The 14032-nt window shown below is 43.2% G+C and overlaps 1 pseudogene; it reads left to right on the forward strand.

The window, feature by feature from the left end:
- Positions 1–1313: 1313 nt before the first annotated feature.
- LOC144145624 (uncharacterized) lies at positions 1314–4435 on the forward strand (annotated as a pseudogene).
- The last annotated feature ends 9597 nt before the right edge of the window (positions 4436–14032 follow it).

The following is a 14032-nucleotide window of genomic DNA, read 5'->3' on the forward strand; positions in this document are numbered from 1 at the left end:
AAGAAAGGAACAACACAACGGCAACTTTGGTTCCTTGCTGGCTGCATTTTGGGATCTTACAAATTTTTGGTGATGTCCTCAAGCGAACTCTTAAAAAGGACATAGACATCGCCCCTGGATCATACGCTTCGTGCCAGCGATAAAAAAGTGTACTGTGGCCAACGACCTTCTTGTGCTGATCGTATTGGGTCATCTGGATTTGTCGCATGATTCAGCGCATCGGTGAGAAACCTCGGGAACCGCGGTTATTTTTCGTTAACAATGCGCTATTGTGTACATTGGCCCTTCGGCACAATAGTAGCCGCTGACCCGGTTGCATCTTGAGGCGTGTGTTTCTGCGGGACTTTTGAAATATGTGCCAGCAAAAATTCCATCGTTGCAGATAGGGCAAGACCTTAAAGCTTTTAAAACTAGTTTTTCATGCAAAAAAGAAAAAAAAAGGATAAATCGCAGTTGGTAGAACAGCGGGCTGCTACTATGCAGCTTGGCCTTCAGTTTCAATGGGATAACACGTTTTTTTTCCGCAGTGGCCACTTTTTAAACCAGACAACTACAACAACAGCGCTTGTGTGCAGAGTTTTTTGCCTTAAGGTTTTTGACTTATTATATAAAGAAAATTGGCTAATAAACAAATAAAACGGTGGAGCAGCCGCTACCTATGGTCGCCATTTTCGTGCCCTTCCGAGTGGGCGTTGCACGAATCAAAACGCCATTAGAAAGTCTGTATTGGGAAACCACGAATCTGTATTTAACAGCATCACAAAAACCAGCATGACACACTCGAAGTAACCGTGAAGTGTCGTCTGGTTTCAGGCCTCATGGGGCACTCAATGATTGTTTCATTGATAAGTCTTTATTTGGGAGCCTGAGGCGCAGATGTTAGGGCGCCCGCCTGGTGGAGGGCATCCTAGGTCCAGGAAACCCAGGCTGCGGCTGGCTGTCCGGGCCCTCGTCACCAGGTTTTGCTCGATCCTGAGGTCCGGGCTAGTCAGTCAAGCCATCCACTGCTCATAGGATGAATTGGGGTTGAGAGGGAGGTGCAGGGTTTTTTGACACTCCCATACCTGGTGATATAGGGTGCCAGGAGAAGGACAGAAAACAGGTGGGGTTTATTTCACACGCACAAGCAAAATAAACTGTACCTCATTCCGCGCGGCAAAAGCGTTCTGAAGTGGCTAAGCCGCTTGGTTGTCACCGCGCATTTCTGGGTTTGTTCATATAACTGACGGAAGCTGTCATTCTGATCATCCATACCTCCTGGTTTTGGGTAACCAAACCCAAGACCTAAGCTTCTTTTTTTTAGTAGCGTTGTTATATTCACCGCGATGTATATACAACTACCAGTATATCGTCGGTTGGGCAAAGCGTAATTATTTCGCAATTGAAGCACATAAGATGTCATAAGATGTCCCAGGGCAGGGCAGCACTGCCAGGATGCAACGTCTCAACCCGTTTGTTTATCTGCCGCAGATAACTGGCGTCCTGCTGCTCACGCAAGCAGCAAGCGAAGACCCGGCTCTGCTATCCGGATTCGACGGCGCGCCACTTCCCAGGCACCAAGCGCATCTTGTGCGCATTGCGCACTTCGAACCAACGCTCGGCGATTTGCCTGGAAACAGGCCTGCTTCGGCGACTTCATGCGGTAACGCAGATCGCCACAACTTAAAGACGGCGCTGCTGGCAGACTGGTGTGGTGTAAAGACTGCACACCCCTCAACTCAAGCTACAGGGCACGAAGGCATTACCAGGATGCAACGTCTCAACCCGTTTCTTTATCTGCCGCAGGTGAGCAGGCGTCATGGCAAATGTATTCTTTCAGATTACCTATGCCTAATACTGCTGCCGTGCCCTATGCAGTTGTGTGCATGGTTGTGTGACATGTGTGCCTGTGAATTTTTCAAGCTCCCGTTTTTGCTTGCACTGCGTAGACTGGCTCAAATTAGCACACTTTTCATCGTTTATCCGGTTGACAAATCGGTAATTATTTTAGAAAGCGCGAAACAAGAAAAACTACCATGCGCGGTTTGTGGCCGCCGCACCATGGGAGGAGGGGACACCGTTATTGGCCGATGCCCAAGGTTAGCAATCAAACAAGTTTCGGTTTTGGTTCTGTAAAACAACATGTTTGACATCCGATGGCGTCGTTGGATGGGCATTCTCAATATCCCAGTAATCGTAGTACCGCGCTTCTGGAATGTTTTCGGCTGTAAAATGCATAAGACAAGCCTCCAGGCCGGCTTGGAATCGTAGCATTCACTAGCCGAGGCCTACGCAGTGCATGAACGCCCTCCGCGTCCCCGCAAACGCACAAATGCATGCGCTTTTCTCCCATATCTAGAGCTTGCCTCACTCATGCCTGTATCGTAAAAAGCGTGTTCGCACCAGGCCAAGGGTCTGTTGATTCTGGCCTGTGCCCACTGCCCGCAAGCAGTTGGTGCTTATGGCAACAGCACGCCAACGAGAACTCGCTAGCGCGCCAGTTCCGGGCTGTGCGAGTTCTGCGGACTAGTTCGTGGAGCAGTGAACGTTGCGGACCAAAAAAAGGTGAACTCAGTATAGAAAACATCGGCGAAAAACGAAAAAGTTACCTTATATAAAAAAAAGCTTTTACTCGAGGGGATTCGAACTTGTGACGGGCAAAACACATGCGATGATATACCTAGCGCTCCAGACCACACTTCCAAACGAGAGCGCTGCCGACAAGGGAAATATAAGGTATATAATGTATAACTAGTTTTTACTTTTATTTAGTTTTAGTATTTCAAGCACCTTAGGTGAATATTTGTTGTATTGCGCTCGTGCAGTAAGCGTCCCCCGAGTTTCCAGAATAGCTCACGTCTAGCAATTGCATCTCTTAGACGGTTCGCAGATGCGTAGTCGTGCTGCTGACCGCTGTGCTTGTCCGCCCAGCGCAAAAAAGTGCTTCCCGCACCCTAGTTTACGCTGTACGGTGAAAATATCAGTTGATTTTATTTCCTTAGTACCTATATTGACTTCGCTGACTCTTCTACCCCTTCAAGAGGCCTTATATTTTCCTACTGGCGTACCAGTCAGCGAAGCGTCGCATGTGCGCTTGTGCAGCGCTTGTGTGAAGCGACCTTGACTTGGAGCTAGATACAGATTACAAAATAACGAAGTTAAGAAAGGCACATTCTTCCATTCACAAACGTGTTGTGGCTTAGTTTCAACTGATGCAGCGAATTGCCATGACCCGTCGGCAGCCGGTGGTCTAAACGTTGGGCAGACTGACTCGGTCGCAGAAAGTCGGCGAGCCGTGCAGTAGCGGAGCCAATTGCCAGTTCCTCTCCTGCTGACGTCACACGAAAACGCCAAAGAAAATGGGCGAGAGTGCAGAGAGGAGGACAGCATTTTCTAATTGATTTTTCTACTAAATAAATTCGCGTAAACGCGCTCAGAGTGGTCGAAACAGGGCCTAGGGACTCCGGACTACAAGTTGGCTCGTAATCCTGCATTGTTTACAAATCACTTCAGTGTCCCTTAAGGAATTACTGTTGCTCAGTGGTGGCATTGAAACAAACCCGGACCCGATATGGCCAAGATCATAAAACAGCTTCAAGTAATTGCAGATGACATAAAAGAAATAAAAGAAGAACGGTTGAAATCTATTGAAGCCAAACTAGAACAAGTAACGTTACTGGTAAACAAGATCACTTCCTGTGTCTCCCAGGTAACTAATCTTCAAAACCCGTTCACAACTTGGAGGTAAAAGTAGACGACTTAGAAAACCGGTCTAGAAGGTCAAATTTACTTGTCTACGGTGTACCGGAGGAGGCAGACGAAAACCCCGAAACCCTCAAACAAACTATAAGTGAGCAGATACTTAAAAACATACTGAAGATCAAACCCGTTCCAATAGAAAGAATGTACAGGATAGGTAAACAAGACGTTAAAAAAAACTACACCAGTCATACAAAAACTCCTCGACTTCCGGGACAAAGCAACCATTCTTAGAAACTGCACGAAACTAAAAGGAACCGCTTCCTCTGTTGGAGACGACTTCTAAAGTAGAGTATGAGACATTAGAAAAAAGCTTTGGCAAGTTGCAAAAACAAGAAAAGAAGCTGTAGACAAAGTATTTCTGGTATATGACAAGTTAAAAATGAACGAATATCTGTACCGATGGAATGAGGAAACAAACGCTACTGCGCTCATTACCGCTGGCCGTCACAGCATCAACCAAGAAAAAAATGACGAAGCGGAAGCACCAGGCGAACCACAACGCCGCACCCAACGAAAGAAGTAACATTTCTTAATATTAACACCCGCAGCACGCTTCAAAAATTAGTACCGCTGGAATCCTTACTTCTTGGAATTGAACCGGACTTAGTAGCTTTGACAGAAGCGTGGCTGGCAAATGAGATAAAAAATTTTCAAGTAACACCCCCCAACTACGTTATCATTAGTTAAGATAGGCGACACGTGGGGGAGGCATGGCCATCTTAATACACAAAAAAATTCCCGCGCCTTCCCGCGAGGGGAACACGAGTAAATGCAGAGCATTGGGGCCTCAGTACTGATTGAAGGCAGTGTTGCTTCCATCGCTTCTTCCGTGATGCTGGAGTAGCAGACACGAGTAAACGTGGGCACGAGCGTCAACCAAGGAAGGAAGGAGCAACGCAGTGACTGAAACACGGCGACCGCTAGCCGCTATATTTGCAGCGCGCGCAGTAGAGGGAGAGCAGTACGGGGGGGGGGGGGGGGGGAGAGCGCGCATGCGCTAGCAACGCGTGCCCTTCCACGACCCACCGCGCTGCTATCACGCACCTGTCAGGCTGATACCGCGACGGAGCGAACGGGCTGACTACGACGCATGCGCGCACCAGCTGCTGTTGAGAGAGAGGAGGGAAAGAGAGGCGCACCTGCTGCGGATGCGAAACTGTTGACACCGTCCGACGCAGGAACAGGCGAGGCTAAGAAATGCTCTGCATTTAAAAAGACCATTCCTTTGAAATACTTCCTGAGGTTATCAGAGTCGAGGCAATATTTCGCAAGATTCTCTTCACTTCTCTCCCAGTATTTGTTGGCTGCGTTTATCGCAGCCCATCTTCAGACAGTGATAGCTTGCAAGGATTGCACACGTATATGCATCAACATGTACTCGGAGCCAGGCTAATCTTGCTCGGCGATTTTAATTTAGCCGATATAAGATGACAAACAATGCAACACCACAGTGCATGCTGGGATGTGCTACTTGATATCATGTTGTCATTTAATCTCTCCCAAATTTTAAAACACCCTAACCGTGTTCAATGGTGCTGTTCTAATGTACTCGACTTGGTGTTTTAAGTGATCATTTTCCTGCAGATCAAGCACAGATCGTAATTCTTGAAGGCATATCGGACCACGAAGTTATTCAAGGCTCTTTTTCTATTTTTTACATCCCAATAAAGTTCAACTCCTGTACTGCATATCTTGACTTTAACCAAGCCGATGACACCAGCATACTTGATCATCTTTTCCATGAACTTGCTTCGTTTGAACTACTTGCGAATGATTCAGACACAAATATAGAACTCCTATGGGCAAGGTTCAAAGCGGTCGTAACACACTGCGTTCTTAACTATGTGCCGCCTAAAACAAATAAAACAAGAAAACATAATCCCTGGATAACGCTTGAAATTATTCATTCCAAGCATAAAGTAAAACGCGTCAGAAAAACTTTGAAGGCTAAACCTACGCAACAAATTCGGAACAAGTTGAGTCAAGCTATTCGTAACATGAAATCCCCCCAAAAAATGTCCAAAACAAACTATTTTACAACCACGCTACCCAAATTTTTGAAAACGTCTCCCCCGAAGTTCTGGAGCTACCTCAATCCCAAAACCGTAATAGGCCCGCGGCCCCGGAAGAAAGCAAAGATAATGCAAACTCGCTAAATAACTATTTTCAATCTGTTTTCACGATTGATGACGGAAATGTGCCTGATGTTGACATTTGCTACCACCGACATAATGAACCACTTGTGACAGAGTCCGGAGTCCTTAATTTGTTGTTAAAATTAGATACTAAAAAGGGTGCCGGCCCGGACAACTTGCCGAACGAATGTCTTAGGAGATATGCTGAATGGGTAGCCAAATACTTGTGAATACGTTTCAATACGTCCCTATCAACCTGTTCCCTCCCCCAAGAATGGAAAATTGCTAAGGTAGCTCCTGTTAACAAATCTGGTAGCGAAGCTGACCCATCAAACTTTAGACCCATCTTACTAACCAGCACAACTTGCGAACTACTAGAACACAGAATTCTTAAACATCTAACATTGTACGTTGACCAGAATCACATCTTATCGCCATTAAAACACGGTTTTCGCAAAGGACTATCCACAGTTACCCAACTGGTTGAACTAATTCACGCCATCTCCCTCAATGTTGACTACAGAAAACAAACCGATTTAATTTTATTGCATTCCTCAAAGGCCACACAAAGGCCACACAAAGGCCACACATTGGGTGCCACACAAAAAACTTGTAAGAAACTTAGAAGAAACAATAGGCCGAGGTCCACTTACTGAGTGGATAGACAATTATCTGAGTAACCGAACGCAGTGCGTGCAAGTCAATCACGAAAGTTCTACCATAGCCAATGTTACGTCAGGTGTATCACAGCGCAGTGTTTTCGCGCACATGTTATTTCTGATCTTCATAATTGATTTACCTGATGGCATTGGTGTTAATGTGAGACTTCTCGCTGATGACTGTATACTTTACCAAGAAATTAACGCTCCAGAAGATCATGTAAAATTGAACAATGCCTTGCAGTACATATCTAGTTGGTGTGCTCTCTGGCAAATGACCCTGAATGTTAATAAATCTGCTTTCTTGAGGACAACCAAAAAAAAGCATGTATGTGATTTCGTTTACGTTATAAATAACTCTCCACTTCCGGTAGTGACTGAACACAAATATCTAGGTTTTACTTTAACACAACATTTTAGATGTGATATCCACATTAGCCATGTCACATCAGCTGCATTAAAACGACTGTTTTTACTTCGTAGAAGTCTAGGTTCTGCACCACATGAAACGCAACTTCTCGCCTAAAAAGCATTCGTCAGACCCGCCTGAGAATATGCAAACGTCGCGTGGTTTTCTTTTACAAACAATCTCATAAATGCCCTAGAACGAATACAACGAAAAGCGATAAGATTTGTACAGAATAACAGACTCACCTGCAGAACTTTTGGAAAGTGAAAGATTATTTCATGGAAGCAATACAAACATATTGGTATACAGACGAGGGAACCAGAGTCAGAAGACTGAAAGGGGACCCTCGATTTTGAATACATGCGATAATTGCGTGAAAGCAGCAAATGGGCACAAGAGCCCATCGGTTGAGCACGCGGTGTAAAACGATACATACCAAAATACATACGAAAATACAAACGAAAATACATACACTAAAAAAGGTAGCCGGACCAAATAACCAATCAGTTCAATAAATCCGTGAACAAGAAAATAGGAAACAAAGTCACATGAGAACACCAGGAAAGTACGCAATAGTTAAGAACAAAAAAATTTATTTACTACAGCAAAAGAAATTCTCTGAGATTTTTTTAAAGCAAGCTAGGGACGGGCCTGATTTATTGGCCATTGCAAATTATTCCAAAATAACACAGCTGAAAAAAAAGTGGTTTTCCTCCCATAATTAGTGTGAACAGTCGGTAGTAAGAAATTGTTATTTCTTGAAAACCGCGCAAAATAGTGACATCGATTAGATTATATGAAAGGTGGCAATGTAGCAATTTGTAAAAAAAACATTCCTAAGTTATAGTGAAACAGCGCTTTGATTGATAGTATGTTATTCTGACGCATAAGCCCTGAGGCAGTGGAGTGACAATAACTAAATGTTATGATGCGAATACATTGGTTTTTGATATGTTGCACAAATGTAACGTGAGAATAGTATGTGTTGCCCCATGAGACAATGCCGCAATGAAAATGGCTGTGAACGAAAGCAAAATACAAAGATTAAAAAGCTGTATGAGGAAAAAAGCGGCGAGCTTTAATTAAAGCTCGTATTCCGAACGCCGTTTTCTGCTTGAGATTAGAAAAATGCGAAGAAAATGTAAGGTGAGGGTCGAGGTGAATACCAAGGGATGTAACATCGTCGCAAGTTGTGTTTAAATGAGGTCCAAGGTTTAATTCTGGGAAAAAAGTTATGGGTTTCTGATAAGACCTAAAGACCATGAATTTAGTTTTGTCAGGGTTAATCACTAAATAGTTGTCACGGCACCACTTTACAACGTTAGTTAGTGCTACATTCGAGTATGTCGTGAGACAAATTAATAATTTATCAGATAAAGAAATGGTTGTATCAGCAGCATACAAGATGCAATGGGAAGAACTAACGCAATCCGGAAGGTCATTAATATAAAAAATAAAGCCTAAAGGACCTAAAATTGACCCCTGGGGCACACCTTGGTTAAATTTTCTAGTTTCTGAAAACGCGTTAGCCACATATACAGAGTATTGCCTGTTAAGTAAATAGTTTTTCAAAGATATTAGTGGTGGTCCTGTTATGCCAAAAGCTTCCAATTTTTTAAACAAGATATCATGATTAATCGTGTCCAACGCCTTTGTAAAGTTAAAAAAACTGAACCCACAAAATTTACAGAGTCAATAGCTTTTAAATGAAATCCGTTAGGGAAAGTAATGCTAGGTTAGTCGAACGTCCAGACCTGAAACCGAATTGACATGGATTCAGAATATTAAATTTATTGTGGTAGCTGTTCAGACGTTTCGCAAATATCTGTTCGATAAGTTTGCTTAGACAAGAATGGAAACTGGGCGGTAATTGGATATTAATAACCGGTCACCTTTTTTGAAAACAGGTACGACTTTTGCTTTCTTCAGAAAAGATGGAAAAGTGCCAGACTTAAAGACAAGATTTATTATGACTGAGTGTATTTACGACCGATTCGGAAACTAGCTTCAAATGACGAATAGAAATATTATGTAGACCTGGGCTAGTGTTTTTCAGCGTACCAAGCGTAGAGAGCACTTCTTCTGCTGTAACTGGAATTAAAAAGAATAATTGGCTAGCACGCCTCAAACCAAGTTGTGCGTTCAAGGACGGGGGGGGGGGGGGTATTGTTATAAACGGACGAAAAATAATCGCAAAAGCCATTAGCAAGGTGAGTGGGTTCCGTCAAGATTATTCCAATATGGATAATTTTTGGTATTTAGGCATTACCTGTAGCTGTGTTAAGGAAGGTATTCAGCAGATTCCATTGTTTTTTTGGGGTCATTTTTGTGTTTAGAAAATTCATTTTCATAGTGCCGTTTTTTTGCCCGTTTTAAGAGAATGTTCAAGAAGCCGCAGTATTCCTCGTACCGCTTAGCTAGATTGGAATTAAAGGGCTGTCTCTTCGTTTTCTTGTACAGATTATCGTTTTTTCGTATGCTTACTAACAGCCCTTTAGTCATCCATTGATTGTGCGGATAACTGAATTTTTTTACATTTACGGTCGTGGTACTTAATGAAACGGCTTTTAAGAATTCACAAGAAAAGCGTTGCAGTGCTTCCCCTGCATCATCTATCGAATTAATGACAGACCAGTCCGTCGCCACGATAGTTTCTTTAAATCTAACTGCGTCAAACACAGAAGTAACGCGGGAGTTGCGTATGCTTGTTACGTAAACGTCAAAAATAAGAAAAACATGAAAATTATCCGTGATATCTGTTTCAAGAACAGCTGAAAATGGTTGGGGTGATATGTTAGATAGTGCATGGTCTATTAACGTGCGAGGACCATTGCGCACACATCTTGTCGGCGCATGCATTAGAGATTCGAATCCAAATCCAGAAAAGCAGTCAGTGTAGGCAGCGTACAAGTTAGATTCGGTGTCCAGTACGTTAATGCTTATATCACCTACTAATAGAACGTCTTTATTTTCAAGTGATAGCTGGCATAGGATTTTATCTAGGTTGATCAAGAATTCACTGAAAGAAGATGACGGGGAACGATAAATGCAGCCAATGACAAAATTTTTACCATGTGGAAGGAATGATCGATCTGTTTCAATCCACACCGATTCACAAAGGTTTGTGGTAAACAACAGATCATGTCTGCGTGTATACGATATATTAGGCGAAATGAAAACTGCTGTGCCTCCTTGACTATCCGAAATTCTATGACAATACTCTGTTTGATACCGCGGAAAACTGTATATATTATTTTCAGATTCAGATAGCCAAGTATCAGATATGCATATGAAGGAAAAGGAGTAGTTGAGCGTATTTAAAACTTTCAATCGTGTCGAGATTTTTCTTAAGGCTTCGTGCAATTAAGTGAATTAGGGAGTGCCTATTGTCAGAAAGACGGAATTTGACTTCCTGGGGGCACAGCAAAGCCATCGGTTACAATGTGGGGGCAGTTCTCAGAGGGTACAGGACTCTGGGTTATGTGAAAACCCTCAAGTCACGCTCAGTCGCTATGCGAAACAGTTTGCTGTCCTCCGTTTTGCGAGCCTTGATGCGACAGTTATCCGTCCACAGAAATTGCCAGTGGTGTTCCTTCTTGAGCGCTACAGCCTTTGAACACAGTTTCTTGTATACGAAAGTAGGATGCTCATTGACGAAGACAGGTGCATCTGTCTTCCCTGAGAACTCGATGTGTCTTGTGCACAGCTTTGCTTGCCGAGCGAACGATTATGTTTCTTTCATTCTGGTTTTTTGACATGGTGGGGACACGATGTATGACGTCGATGTCAATAGCCTCAACCGGGCACTGGATAGCTTTCGCCATGCGCTGCACGATATCATGGCACTCTTCGCCATCCGTCACAGGCACTCCCTTAATCTCGATGTTGTTGAGTCTGCAGTACTGTTCTAGCTCGGCCACCCTTTTCTCAAGGGCTGCGTTGCGAGCAAAAAGCTCGTTGTTGGACGCTATCAGTTCAGCCTGTTGGGCCTTCATTGTGTCGTACTCTTTTTCTCAAGAAGTTAACACTCTCAGCGAGCTCCGCTTGTTCACCAAGCCCCAAGTTTTCCAACTTAGTTTTAAACTTTTCGGCGAGTGCATCGATCATCCCTTCTAGGTTATCTTCGAGCAACGCTTCCAGCGCTGCAATCTTCTTAGCTAGCTCAGCAGTTTTAGTCATTTCTAGACAGTAAATGAAACAGAAGAACGCCAAAAAACTCTGGGCAGCAGCAGTTGCGACTAGACAAGAAGAAACAGATTGAATATTGACACAAAGAACCTGCAAACAGAGCAGACGTGGTTCAGACGAGTGGTCTCGTAGCCGCAAATGCTGCTGCCAAATGAAGCCCGAGTTGCCGTGGACGCGCCTTTAAGAACCCTCTTGCTGGTGACAAGAACCGCGCAGGCGCAGCAGGCTGCAGGCAGCGCACGCTCAAAAGGGGTCTTTTGGGCCAATGCTCAAGCGCACACTAGCGGGTAGTGGCGCAGGTGCACGTGGAATAAACCACGGAGGCAGGCGAGGCAGCGCAATTCAACGATGACGTGTCAGCAACAGAGGCTGCAAACAGAGCAGACGTGATTCAGAGGAGTGGTTTCGTAGCCGCAAATGCTGCGGTCAAACGAATTTAAAAAAAGCAGGTCTCTTAACAATAAAAAACCGCGCTTAAGTGGCACGTCAGAAATTCCTGTATCAATTAGTTCACGAGCAGCTAAACATAGACAGTTCAAAGTACATATCATACGCAGAAACAAGGGCAACACGGCAAAAGCAGTCACAGACACTGAATGAATATTAGTGCTTTACTGACTGTTTGAAATATTGTTTTTTTCCACTAGCAATTAGTGAGCGGAATAATGTGCCAATCAGTGTAACAAACATTCAATCAATGGAAACTTTTTCATCCCTGCTTGAATGTTACTTATTGTCTTTGGAATGCCAAACTGAGTTTTTTTGTGCACTGCTTGAAGTATTCACTAGTCTTTTTTTCAGTACTAGTTGTTATTGATGTCCTATGGTATTGATGTAGTAATAATTGTACTGATGTAGTCATAAAAAGTATTCGTGTTGGTTTTGTCTTACTCGTATTGCTATATTTCAGTAAGTACTCTTTGTATAAATCTTGCACTTTCACAATGTATGTGCCCTTCCTGCAATAATCCCTAATTGGGATTGGCACTATGTGTAAATAAATAAATGGTCCTCAAGTAGCTTCATATGACATATATAAACATATATATATATATATATATATATATATATATAATTATATATATACATATGTATATAAATATATATATATATATATATATATATATATATATATATATATATATATATATACATATATATATATATATATATATATATATATATATATATATATATATATATATATATATATATATATATATATATATATATATATATATATATATATATATATATACATATATATATATATATATATATATATATATACATTGTGTGTGTGTGTGTCCCTCGCTCGTCAACGACCGTTAAAGGCTCCGATTCGAGTTCCTGCGCGCTTTAAATGCATATGTGGTAAATTCCCTATTACGCAAAATCCGGCGTCTGCTTTACCTGGGAAAGGTCCACAATATGACCGACGGTGCAAACAGGATCAAAACAAATGAAGCAAAATTCAGTAAATATAGGTGTCCTTTCAACTTAGTCCTACAAAATGAGTCCATCAAACATCCCCTACACCGCGGCAGATCCTTCCCTCTAGCTGGCTAAAGACCTAGTGAATGCGCTGCGGGTTGAACTTCAAAAATTCTAGAGAAATCCACTCCGGCTTACAGAAGAAATTTAGCATGCTGCCTACCAAAAGTAGCAAATTACGTTAACTCGAATACGTATATGTATGGCAAGGAAGGACCTATTTTGGGCCTCTCTATCATACTGCAGTCATAGGAAAAGAAGGAAAGGAATGAGAGACGACATCGATTGTAATGAGAAAACACTCGCACAACTGGACACGTTCCTGCCGTCTGTGCTGTCTTGTGCCATGGAATCTGACGCATCTACCTCAGCAGCAGCAGCAGCAGCTGTGAACATGCAGGTACAGCTTTGAGTATTAGCTCTAGGGGGCTGCGGGAAAATTTTGCGGTGATGATGAAGATAATACTCTAGTACATGACGACGGCCATGTTGTTATTTCAAATTATTATGAGAAAAATATTAATTTTGCCAAGAGGAATTGAATTTTAATAAATTACCCTTCTTTGACACATTGACGGGCCCACGGAGTGCCATTAGGAGTTTATGGGCGCACGGAAAGTAGACATTAATCATTTATCCTTATTATTTGTTTTGTTATGTCATGGGCAAAAGTAGGCCCGCACAACATTTGTGGATCGTAACAATAAAAGTAAGTAACAGTGCGCTTAGGTACTAGTTTTCTCGGTCGTACTAGGACGAGCAGAGTGATAAAATTATAAAGACTATGCATACATTCAGGCTCGCGCCTATAATTTCTATTCACTGGTGTGCCCGCATGCGGGCTACAATGAGAGCGTGCCACCATGCGTTTCCCGAAGCATCTGTTTTGCTTAGGCGACGCTCCACTGGTTACGTCGGCCTCCACGAGATGGCAGTGCTTGTCCGTACTAGCGCCAGAAAAAGCACAGCAGATGAATACAACGGGCTGTTTGATGTTCCAAACTAGGCCCTACCGAACGCACAGTAGTGTACCCACGCCAAATACGGTTGCAAGCAGCACCGTATGATCTAATCATAGCCAGACATGGTTGAAGTCGTCGCACGACTATATAGAACTGTAAACTGGAGCCTAGGTATGCACGCAAATGCGTGGCAGCGTCGGGATGGATCGAGCCGCGTGCGTATTCAAGTGAAAGGCGGTTGTCACTGAAGGTCTGTCACCTGTTCAAGGACAACAAGAGAAATACTGTAGCCTAAAATTAGCAGCTCGGAAGCCAAGCCTAAGTAATTTGTTGAAAGGTCGGTTCCGATTCTCTTGCGGTTGTGCCGGCTGGGCAGTGCGAGCACGGCACGAATCAGGAAGCGGCCTCGCATCCAGTAGCAGCTACGCGACCATCTTAGCTAAA

Source organism: Haemaphysalis longicornis, unplaced genomic scaffold (assembly GCF_048455015.1).
Source record: "Haemaphysalis longicornis isolate Haplotype H1 unplaced genomic scaffold, Haemaphysalis longicornis Haplotype H1 scaffold_7, whole genome shotgun sequence".
NCBI classification, from domain to species: Eukaryota; Metazoa; Arthropoda; class Arachnida; order Ixodida; family Ixodidae; genus Haemaphysalis; species Haemaphysalis longicornis.